Source organism: Aythya ferina, assembly GCF_964211825.1.
Source record: "Aythya ferina genome assembly, chromosome: Z".
NCBI classification, from domain to species: Eukaryota; Metazoa; Chordata; class Aves; order Anseriformes; family Anatidae; genus Aythya; species Aythya ferina.
This window is the reverse complement of record NC_140299.1, coordinates 50,560,533-50,572,604: the sequence shown is the minus strand read 5'-3', so window position 1 is coordinate 50,572,604 and position 12,072 is coordinate 50,560,533.

Below are 12,072 nucleotides of genomic sequence, written 5' to 3'. Positions count from 1 at the left end.
AGAGCTTGGAGGTTTTTGAAACCTGCGTGGGCCCAACCCAGGGCACAAGTGTCACAAGCCCGTGTAGGGAGGGACTCCTGTGGAAGTCCAGGAAGATACAGCATTGCCAGTGTGAAATCCAGCAAACATTTCCAAATATGCAAGAAATTCCAGAAATAACTGTTTCAGAGGGTCCATTGGCTGCAGAGCTTCACCCAGCTCAGCTTTTCCCCAGGTTCCTGCTGTGTGTCTGCAGGGTCCGATGTGGCTCTGCCATTGGGACCTGGCTCTCACTGGAGGACCCTCCAGCAACTCTTGGTGCTCCAAAGCAGCAGTGACTCCAAGGTGGAGTCCAGCAGGACCCCAGCTCCTTCCCTGCAAAGCCCTTCTCCCCAGCTGGACAGCTCCCAGCGAGTGCTGCTTCCTGGGGCCGTTCTTGCTCAGCTGCAGGACTTTGCCCTTCACCTCGTTGAAGATCTTCCCCGCTGTAGCTGGGAGGAAGAGCGGAGGCAGATCTGGGCCTGGACAAGTCCAGGCTGGTGATAGGGAAAACCAGAGAAGTCTTCTCAGGGTTATGAAGAACAGTCAGGAAGCCCTGTCAGGCTTAGGAGTGGGTTTTCTAGCAAGTTGGGGTCACCCCTGAGCATGGGGGTTTTCAAGAGCTGAGCAGACCCAGCCCAGAGCACAAAGGAGGCCACAAACCTGTGGAGGGACACACGGGGAAGTCCCGGGAGGGAAAGCGTCGCCCGTGTGAAATGGAGACAGGGTTCCCAAATGAGCTCACTGCAGCCCAGGCAAGGCACAGAGGCTCTACCGATGCAGAAGGCCCAGCTCCATGGGGTGCTCTCTCCTCAGGGCGCAGAGCCCCTGCGAGAGCACACGTCCCCTCTCTGTGGAGCTCCGAGCAGGGCTTTCAAGCCCTGTAGGAGCAGAGGGCCAGGTGCCATGGTGCTTGATTTAGGGAAAGGGCACCATAAAAGGCCCTGGTACCAGCAGTGGTGGGACATGAGTGAGCGGAAAGAGGTCCAGCAGGAGCAAGCAACCCAGCTCAGAGGTGCTCAGCTCAGCACCAAGAAGCTGACTCATCTATAGCACCAGGCCCCACGGTGCTCAAGGAAGGGAAAAGGTCCCCTGCAAGAGTAGAGGGCTCAGCTCCTTCTGCTCTGGAGCAACAGGCACCCAGAGAGCTCAGCTCCAGGCCCCACGAGGGACAAATGGTGGCAAAGAGGCTGTGCAAGAGCAGCCAGAGCAGCCCCCCAGCGCTCTGCTGACGACAAAGAGGCTCTGCAAGAGCAGTGGGCAAGGACAGCTGACCCAAACTGCCAAAAGGGATATCCCATACCAAACTGGGATACCAATACAGACGATACCAAACTGGGTGGAGCTGTTGACTCCAGCGAGGGTGCTGAGGCCCTGAAGAGAGACCTAGACAGGTTGGAGAGCTGGGCAATCACCAACAATCTGAAGTTTAACAAGAACAAGTGCCCGATTCTGCACCTGGGAAGGGGCAGCCCTGGCTATATGTACTGCCTGGGGGTGAGATGCTGGAGATCAGCCCTGCGGAGAGTGATCGCGGGTTCTGGTCAGCGGCGAGCTGAACACGAGCCGGCAGTGTGCCTGGGCAGCCAGGAGGGCCATCCGTATCCTGGGGTGTATCAGGCACCCAGCCAGTCGAGGCGTAGGGGGTTTACGTGGCAAGGGTTTTGTAGCAGAGGGCTGCCGTGGTGCCCTCTGTGAGAAGAGCCCAGCAGCCGCCCCGTGTTAGATGAGGGCCGATTTCAGCCAGATCCAAAGGGACCCGCTGCTGCCCAGAGCCGAGCCAGTAAGCGATGTCTTTTGCACCTCTGTGAGAGCAGGTTGAAGTAAAGGAAGAAACAAACCAACAAACAAAAACCAACAAACAAACAAAAATCTACTGCACACCAGCACGTGGTAGGGTGAGGAGTGAGAAGCAGCCCTCCAGGACAGTGCAGCAGCGGGGCAGGTGGTGCTCCAGGCAGGCAGCAGCACTTTCCGTAAGGCCTGTGCAGAGAGAGGCCCCTGGAGGAGCAGGCTGTCCCCCTGCAGCCCATGGGTGCCACATGGAGCACATCTCCACGCTGCCTCATCTCAATCCTTCTGATAATCTGGCAGGGAAGAAGACTGGTGTGGCTGAACAGGGAACTTTTGCTGAGTCTCCGGGAGAAAGAGAGTCTGTATCCAGTGGAAGAAGGGACAGGCAACTCGGGGAGAGTACAAGCAGTTTGCTAGCACATGCAAAGAGAGAATCAGAAAGGCTACAGTCAAACATGAGTTTAATCTGGCCACTATGGTAAAGGATAACAAAGAAGGTTTTTCCCGATATATTTACAGTATGAGGAGGGCCAAGGAGAATCTCCGTCCTCTATTGGACTCAGGGGGGAAGACGAGTACTGAGCATAAGGAAAAGGCTGAGGTTCTGAATGCCTTCTTTACATCTGTCTTTCCTAGCCAGACCACTTATCCTTGGCGTACTCAGCCTCCCGACCTGGAAGTCTGGGATGACGAGCAGAAGAAACCCTTCACAGTTCAGGGGGAAACAGTCCAGCTCTCAGGGGGAGACCTGCAGCTCCCCCTGGACTGTCAGTGTCTCATGGGGCCAGGTGGGATCCACACGAGGGTGCTGAGGGAACCAGTGGATGTGATTGCTGAGCCGCTTTCCAGCATCTCTCAGCGGTCGTGGTCATCCGCAGAAGTCCCAGATGACCTGAGGCTTGCTAACATGATGCCCATCTCTAGGAAGGGTCGGAAGGAGGACCCGGGGAACTACAGGCCTGTCAGCCTGACCTGGGTGCCAGGAAAGGAGGTGGAACAGGTCATCTTGAAGGCAATCGCACAGCATGTGCAAAACAAGCGCAGAATCAGGCGCAGTCAGCGCGACATCATGAAAGTCAAGTCCTGCCTGACCAACCCCATCTCCTTCTCTGACCGGGTCACCTGCCTAGCGGATGACGGAAAGGCTGTTGACATAGGAAAATCTTTTGCCTTTATGTAATGCAACAAAATTAAATGTTTAAATATGTTACTTAAAAAAAAAAAATAACTAACTTCAAACAATGCTCTTTATTTGTGTGTATTTTTTCCCTACTGTGTTGTCTCAATGTTAGTTTGTCAACACCAACTTGATAGGCTATATACAAAATTACTTGAGACACAAGTGATCTCAAAAATTACCGAGCTTATTCCTGTCACCTCAAACCACGTATTCCTCATTCATATATGTAGAATCTAATGTTGGAATAGGATAAGTTATAGTTTTATACTAGACACTGAATAAATAAAATTGCCATGGCTCTTTTGGCTACAGACACTTCTTCTAGAGTATGTGAGTGAGTACAGAGAGCAGAGCCTCATCTATTGTCATCATGTTCATGAAAATGTCTTTGCTAGATTGGAATTGTTTCTTGGTATAGACTGTCATATACATTCATTTTTGTTTATATGTAATGTTACAGACAGAATACCTGCATTTGTTGGTACAGAAGATTGTATGCTGGGCCTGAAGTATTTTTCCAGAAATGAAATTTGAAGACCTTACTAGCAACCTTGAAGAATTTGAAGTGACAGCCAGTCAGCATCTAGTGTAATCAGAGATTTTGGGCTATGTTTTTCAAAAGTTACTTGTAATGGGGAGAGAGGGGAAACAAGGATCCTAATAGAGAAGCTGTTGAAGTAAGGGCTGGATGAGCCAAAAGTGAGGTGGATCAAAAAGTGACTGAATGGCTGGATCCAGAGGGTTGTGGTCAAACTCTAGCTGGAGACCAGCAATGAGTAGGGTACCCAAGGGGTCAATAATGGTTCCACTCCTCTTTAACATCTGTGTCAATAATCTGGAAAATGTGGTAGAACGCACCTTCAGAAAACTTGCACACCACATGAAACTACAGAGAGCGGCTGACTGACCAGATTGTCGTGTTGTTATCCAGAGGAACATTGACAATCTGAAGGACAGAGTGGCTGGAAAGCTGTGCAGAGGAAAAGGATCTGGGGGTGTTGATTGACACTCACCTGAACATGAGCTGTCAGTATGCCCAGGTGGCCAAGAAGGCCAATGGCATCCTGGCTTGTATCAGGAATAGTGTAGCCTAGAGAGTAGGTGACTGTCCCCCTGTACTCTGCTATGGTGAGGCATCACTTCAAGTACTGTGTTCAGTTTTGGACACATGAAATGTCCAAAAGAAAGACATCAAGGCCCTGGAGCATGTCCAGAGAAGGGCTACAAAGCTGGTGACGGACCTGGAGCACAAGTCCTGTGAGGAGCGGCTGAGGGAACTGGGGTTGTTTAGTCTGGAGAAGAGGAGGCTCAGGGGAGACCTCACCGCTCTCTACAGCTACCTGAAAGGAAGGTGTGGGGATCTGGGGGTCAGCCTCTTCTCACAGATAACTAGTGATAGGACTGGAGAGAATGGCTTGGGAGTTTCAGGATGGCAATTGAGAGAGAGTTCTTCTCCTGTAGAGTAGTAAGGCATTGGAATGGGTTGCTCAGGGAGGTGGTGGAGTCATTGTCTGTGGGCGTGTTGTGACTGCTGTGAGCCTTCTGGTCCCAAATGCCTGACAGCATGTGCCACACATGCCATCTCAGCCCCGGCATCGCCAGCTCCTGGGGCACTGTTGAAAAAGAGCAGTGAGTGCCCTTCTTTCAACGCCCTGCCTGCATGCACTGTTGTAGAAGCATATAATCTTCCAGGTTGGAAAAGACGCACAAGATTATCAGGTCCAACCATTAGCCTCACCTAGAGTCCCATGATGAGACCATGTCCTTTGGGCCACAACCACTTATCACTTAAATACCTCGAGAGATGGGGATTGCACCTCATCCCTGGGCAGCCGTTGCAGTGCTGAAGCACTGCAGTGCTGAAGCACTGCAATGGCTTGCTCAGAGAAGCTGTGGATTCCCCTTCGCTGGAAGTGGTCAAGACCACAGTGGACGGAGGTTTGGGCCTCCTCAATTAACGGCAGGTGTTCGTGGCCATGACGGGGCATGGTGGGAGGGGTAGTGTGACTGGGTGGTCGTGAGGGACCCTTCCAACCCAACCAGCGGCAAACATGACCTGTGCCCCTGATCCTTCAACCAGTCGACCTGAAGTCCCTTTCGATTGCTCTTGGACTTCTCCTTGCTACGTTGTCATTCCAGCCTTAAAAATCCATTAGCGGGTAGTAGTCAGAGGGCTGCAGCAGGCGAGTGACTTTCCTGGCAATGTCTCTTACCCGAGCCCCAGGGGGGCAACAGACTTCTGGGTGGGTTGGGTCCAGGCGGCAAATCTCTGTCCCTTTCGGCAGGGAGTCCCCCATGGTGATAACCATTCCGTCTTTCTAGACAGGAGATGGAGTGATGCGGGGGGGAGGCTGCCTTGTCTTTGGCACCCCCTCCAACCGGGATGGGCTTTCATCTCCATCGTTGTTTTGACTGTCAAGTTCTATGAGCCTCATACCTGTTACAGAAGGGTGGTCGGGAAGGTGAGGTGGGCAGGGAGAGGGCTCACCTACCATGCCGAGCAGAACCCAGCTTCCGTTGCCCTCCTTGACCTAGGTCCCCTCCTACTGCCTGGCGCGATGGGGGAAGCTGTGTCTTTTGGGTAGTGGCTGCCTGGTGGGACGGGGGACTCCTTGTTTCTTGTGTGGCGGCTGGCTCCTGTGTCTGTCTCCGGGTGGCTGGAGGATGCTTCCAGCAGCCAGTTGCCCTCTCTGACTCCCTGATGCTCCTCAGCATCACATCCTCGCAAAGCTCTGCCACCAGGCTGAGCAATTCTTCAGCCTGGGCACACCTCCCACAGGCATACCCAGCGCTGCTGCTGTCAGACACTGACAGAAGACTCGGGCACAGCCTGCAGCCCAAGAGCGGGACGGCCGCGTGTTTCCCCGACACCTCCGTCTGGGTCGCCACGTCGCTAGCTGTGGCTGGAGAGGCCGCGAGAGCTGCGGAGGCCATGGCTTTCTGCGGGGTGGATACCATGGCTGGGCTCTTCCCACGCAGCGGACAAGCACGGATGGCAAAGACCGTTGCGACAGACCGTTAGCAAAGACCGCTAGATGGGGATCCCACCACTTCCCTGGGCAGCCCGTCCCGAGGCTGGAGAAGCCTCTCCAGGAAGAAACTCTTCCTAACAGGCAAGCCTGCTGCAGCTGGAGCTGCACCCTGCGCATTGCACGCTGGCTCCGCTTTGGCCACCAGCGGGTCCCTTGTGGGGGAGCCAGCTCCATCCCGCTTCTGGCAGAAGCCGTCCCTGCAGCTCCCCTTCATGGCCTTGCCACGTCAGCCCAACGCACTTCCCCGCTCAGCATTGCTCTGCCCAGTGCCGGTTGGTTGCTGAGGGGATCATTTGTTTCCTTTGTTTTGGAGGGGAAAAGTCTTTACAAGGGAAGGTAGTGACAGGAGAAGGGGTGACGCTTCTATACTTCAAGAGGGTAGACGTAGATCAGACTTGAGGCAGACGTTCTTTGCTCAGAGAGTGCTGAGGCACTGCAACGGCTTGCTCGGAGAAGCTGTGGATTCCCCTTTGCTGGAAGCAGTCAAGACCACATTGGACGGAGGTTTGGGCCTCCTCAATTAACGGCAGGTGTTCGTGGCCATGACGGGGCATGGTGGGAGGGGTAGTGTGACTGGGTGGTCGCGAGGGACCCTTCCAACCCAAACCATTCTGCGATCCTGTGGTTCCAAGGTGGTGTCCAGCAGGACCCCAGCTCCTTCCCAGCAAAGCCCTTCTCCCCAGCTGGACAGCTCCCAGCGAGTGCTGCTTCCTGGGGCCGTTCTTGCTCAGCTGCAGGACTTTGCCCTTCACCTCGTTGAGCTTCTTGGGGTTCCTGCCTTGTCTGGGCAGCGGGCAGCTGCAGACGTGCAGGCCTGGAAATGGGCAGCATGCGTTTTTGGGGGGAGCAGCTCAGTAGTGCCTTGTTCGTGGGGAAAAATCACACCAACACCGACACCCCAGCTGGCCCTGTGAAGGGCTGCATCGACGTATCCTTCTGCCACCTGTCTGAAGCCATTGGCCTTCAGGCCCAGCGGACACACGAGGAAGTGGTGGGAATATCAGGAGGCAAAGGGGGAGGAAGCAGCGAGGGTAGGGACAGAGACACCAGCTGTGTTGTCACAAATACTGAGACATTTTCTGCAGTTTTCATGGCTTTATTTGCTGTCTAAAAGCCTTAGACTGCTGTGAGCCTCCCTGTTCTCCCCCGGTTGCCGGCAGTGCCCCATCTGCTGGCCCAGCCCCAGCTAGGCCAGCTCCTGGGGCACTGCGCTAGTGTCGCCGGCGGGGTGGCCTCTTTGCGGGTGGGGCAGAGTCCTGGGAAGTGGGGGCCCTCCTCTTTGCAGCTCGCCGGGGCCCCCTGCGTCTTTGGTCCCTGCCCTGGCCGGCACTGGAGGGACCGGCCGCGGCCTCCTCTGGCTCCTCCGCTGGCGCTTGTTGGTTTCCAGGCGCAGGAACCGGGGTGGATGGACGGCGGCTGGGTCCCCGGCGGAGGGCAGCGGATGAGGTGCCAGGGAGCTCCTGTGCATTGCTTCCCTCGGAGCTCTCTGGGCCGGCTGCTGGTGTCCCCAGCGATGCGGCGGCGTGGCTGGGGACTGCTGCAGGGCTGCCCTCCTGTCCTCCGGCAGCTGGGGAGGCCCCCAGGCCCAGGATGTTTCGGGCCTCCCCGCTGCAGCGCTGCACGGCAGCGGCAAGGAGCCGCTGCACGAAGCCGGCCGTCTGCCTTCCCAGGGAGGTCCTGAGCAGCAGGGCGAGGGCCCCCTCGTCCAGGCCAAAGAAGCGCAGCCCTGAGATGACGTTGCGCTGCGCTTCTGAGGCTGCCCTGCCGCCATCCCCGAGGAGCTGCCCCAGCTCGTGGCGCAGCCAGGGCAGCAGGGGCTGGAGCACAGCAGGGTAGACGCGGAAGAGGGACGCCCAGACGAAGGGGTGGAGGCCGCCCACAGAGGCTGTGGGCACTGGTCCTGCAGCCTCTGGTCGGGCAGCTGGCTGGGCAGGAGCTGCGTCTGCATCTGCCTGCTGGGCACTGACCGGTGCCTCCGCAGGTGGTGGGATGACGAGCTCCTTGAAGCTGTTGTCCGCCCGCACCGAGTGCACGATGGAGCTCACCCTGCGCTTGCAGAGGGGGCACTCGGGCTTGCTCTCAGCCCACCGCTGGATGCAGGCGAAGCAGAAGCGGTGGAGGCACGGCAGCACGTAGCTGGGGTTCACCCAGCTGTCCAGACAGATGGGACAGCGGGTGTCCAGCTCCGTGGCCATGCTCTCCACCTGCTGAGGTGAGCTGGGGAGAAGTGGCGATGACGAGCCGCTCCCTCTCACCGGCGCTGCAGCAGCAGGAGTCACGCTGCAAAAGGCAGACAAGAGGCCATGGTCATGGGCTGAGCCGGGGGCGGCTGCAAGAGTTGTGCAGCTCCCTCCAGGAGGAAACCCTTCCAGCTGCCCAGGGCCCAGGGCGGGGAAGGTGTCCCCACCGCGCTCACCTCTGCTGCTCTGAGCGCTCGTCCCGGGTCTCCCGACGGCCCGAACGACGCAGGGCCGCGGAAGAAGCTCCGATGGCTCTGGGAAGGGCACTGAGAGCTACTGCAGCAACTCCCAGGGCACGACACCAGCACCAAGGCCAACCTCGCTCCTCACTCCAGACCTCACGGAACCGCTCAGCCGGAGTGCGGGCACTAGCCGGCGCGGTGGGACTCTGCGCCCGCATATGAGCAGCGAGGGCCACGCAGTCACAATGCGTCGCTCACGGCTCTCACAGGGCATCGCTCAGAGCCATCACAATGGGCCGTCCTGCCCCGCAGCGCTCGCTCTGGCAGGGCTCTGGCCCCGGCACCTGCGTCTGTGCCTAGCACAATGTCATTACCACTCTGCCCCACAAAGTGGTTGTCTTCTTCTGGGCATCAGTGTTCTCCACCAGTCTCTGCAGCCTTGGCCGTGTCTCCCCAGGGCACCATCAGCTCACCCTGACCACGGCAGACATCTCCAAGTCCATTCGACGGCAGTGTCCAGTCAATAAAACCTCACGCCTGCCTTTGAGGCAGCACCACACAGTCCCACAAGCTCTCCCCACCCTCCAGCTCTGCTGGCCAGTTCTCTGAGTTGCCCTGCTTCTTCCCACGCCAAGCCAAAGGCAGCCCTTGACTTGTTCTCAGTGTTTTTCTCCCTTCTTTTTTTCTGGGGTCATCTAGAACATCTAGAGCAGATGACCCCAGAGAGCGGTCAGCACTTGTCATCCTTTGGGGGTCCTGGGTGGGAGAGACATCAGCAAGCCAGAGGGGTTCAGGAGAGGCCACTGATGCGGTGGGGCTGGAGCACTTGCCCTGTGAGGAGGGTGCGTGGAGCTGGGGCTGGCTCAGCATGGACCAGAGGAGGCTTAGGGACACCTGACAGCACTGCCTGGTGCCTGGGAGAAGGGATGACAGGGATGGGGACAGGCTCTTCCCAGCGGTGCCTGGCAACAGGAGCAGAGAAAAGCAGCATCAGCTGGGACTGGGGAGGTTCAGGCTGGAGATCAGGAAATACCAAAAGTTCTGTGAGGCTCACAAAACACCTGAACGGTTTGTCCAGCAAGTTGTTGGCATCCCAGAGCTTGGAGGTTTTTGAAACCTGCGTGGGCCCAACCCAGGGCACAAGTGTCACAAGCCCGTGTAGGGAGGGACTCCTGTGGAAGTCCAGGAAGATACAGCATTGCCAGTGTGAAATCCAGCAAACATTTCCAAATATGCAAGAAATTCCAGAAATAACTGTTTCAGAGGGTCCATTGGCTGCAGAGCTTCACCCAGCTCAGCTTTTCCCCAGGTTCCTGCTGTGTGTCTGCAGGGTCCGATGTGGCTCTGCCATTGGGACCTGGCTCTCACTGGAGGACCCTCCAGCAACTCTTGGTGCTCCAAAGCAGCAGTGACTCCAAGGTGGAGTCCAGCAGGACCCCAGCTCCTTCCCTGCAAAGCCCTTCTCCCCAGCTGGACAGCTCCCAGCGAGTGCTGCTTCCTGGGGCCGTTCTTGCTCAGCTGCAGGACTTTGCCCTTCACCTCGTTGAAGATCTTCCCCGCTGTAGCTGGGAGGAAGAGCGGAGGCAGATCTGGGCCTGGACAAGTCCAGGCTGGTGATAGGGAAAACCAGAGAAGTCTTCTCAGGGTTATGAGGAACAGTCAGGAAGCCCTGTCAGGCTTAGGAGTGGGTTTTCTAGCAAGTTGGGGTCACCCCTGAGCATGGGGGTTTTCAAGAGCTGAGCAGACCCAGCCCAGAGCACAAAGGAGGCCACAAACCTGTGGAGGGACACACGGGGAAGTCCCGGGAGGGAAAGCGTCGCCCGTGTGAAATGGAGACAGGGTTCCCAAATGAGCTCACTGCAGCCCAGGCAAGGCACAGAGGCTCTACCGATGCAGAAGGCCCAGCTCCATGGGGTGCTCTCTCCTCAGGGCGCAGAGCCCCTGCGAGAGCACACGTCCCCTCTCTGTGGAGCTCCGAGCAGGGCTTTCAAGCCCTGTAGGAGCAGAGGGCCAGGTGCCATGGTGCTTGATTTAGGGAAAGGGCACCATAAAAGGCCCTGGTACCAGCAGTGGTGGGACATGAGTGAGCGGAAAGAGGTCCAGCAGGAGCAAGCAACCCAGCTCAGAGGTGCTCAGCTCAGCACCAAGAAGCTGACTCATCTATAGCACCAGGCCCCACGGTGCTCAAGGAAGGGAAAAGGTCCCCTGCAAGAGTAGAGGGCTCAGCTCCTTCTGCTCTGGAGCAACAGGCACCCAGAGAGCTCAGCTCCAGGCCCCACGAGGGACAAATGGTGGCAAAGAGGCTGTGCAAGAGCAGCCAGAGCAGCCCCCCAGCGCTCTGCTGACGACAAAGAGGCTCTGCAAGAGCAGTGGGCAAGGACAGCTGACCCAAACTGCCAAAAGGGATATCCCATACCAAACTGGGATACCAATACAGACGATACCAAACTGGGTGGAGCTGTTGACTCCAGCGAGGGTGCTGAGGCCCTGAAGAGAGACCTAGACAGGTTGGAGAGCTGGGCAATCACCAACAATCTGAAGTTTAACAAGAACAAGTGCCCGATTCTGCACCTGGGAAGGGGCAGCCCTGGCTATATGTACTGCCTGGGGGTGAGATGCTGGAGATCAGCCCTGCGGAGAGTGATCGCGGGTTCTGGTCAGCGGCGAGCTGAACACGAGCCGGCAGTGTGCCTGGGCAGCCAGGAGGGCCATCCGTATCCTGGGGTGTATCAGGCACCCAGCCAGTCGAGGCGTAGTGGGTTTACGTGGCAAGGGTTTTGTAGCAGAGGGCTGCCGTGGTGCCCTCTGTGAGAAGAGCCCAGCAGCCGCCCCGTGTTAGATGAGGGCCGATTTCAGCCAGATCCAAAGGGACCCGCTGCTGCCCAGAGCCGAGCCAGTAAGCAATGTCTTTTGCACCTCTGTGAGAGCAGGTTGAAGTAAAGGAAGAAACAAACCAACAAACAAAAACCAACAAACAAACAAAAATCTACTGCACACCAGCACGTGGTAGGGTGAGGAGTAAGAAGCAGCCCTCCAGGACAGTGCAGCAGGAGGGCAGGCGGTGGTCCTGGCAGGCAGCAGCACTTCTTCATCTTCCGGGTCGTGCACTTCAGCCACAACAAGGCTATGCACCACTACAAGCTTGGGGCAGAGTGGCTGGAAAGCTGTGCAGAGGAAAAGGACCTGGGGATGTTGATCGACCCTCACCTGAGCATGAGCTGGCAGCGTGCCCAGGTTGCCAAGGAGGCCAACGTCATCCTGGCTTGTATCAGGAATCATGCAGCCAGCTGGAGCAGGGAGGCGATTGTCCCCTTGTGCTCTGCTCAGGTGAGGGTGCACCTCGAGCACTGTATTCAGTTCCGTGCCCTTCAGCGGAAGAAAGACATCAAGGCCCTGCCTGGAGCATGTCCAGAGAAGGGCTACGAAGCTGGTGGCGGACCTAGAGCACAAGTCCTGTGAGGAGCAGCTGAGGGAATTGTGGTTGTTTAGTCTGGAGAAGAGGAGGCTCAGGGGAGACCTCACTGCTCTCTACAACCTTACAACCTCCTGAAATGAAGTTGTGGAGAGCTGGGGTTCAGCCTTTTGTCACAGATAACTAGTGATAGGACTAGAGGGAATGGCCAGGG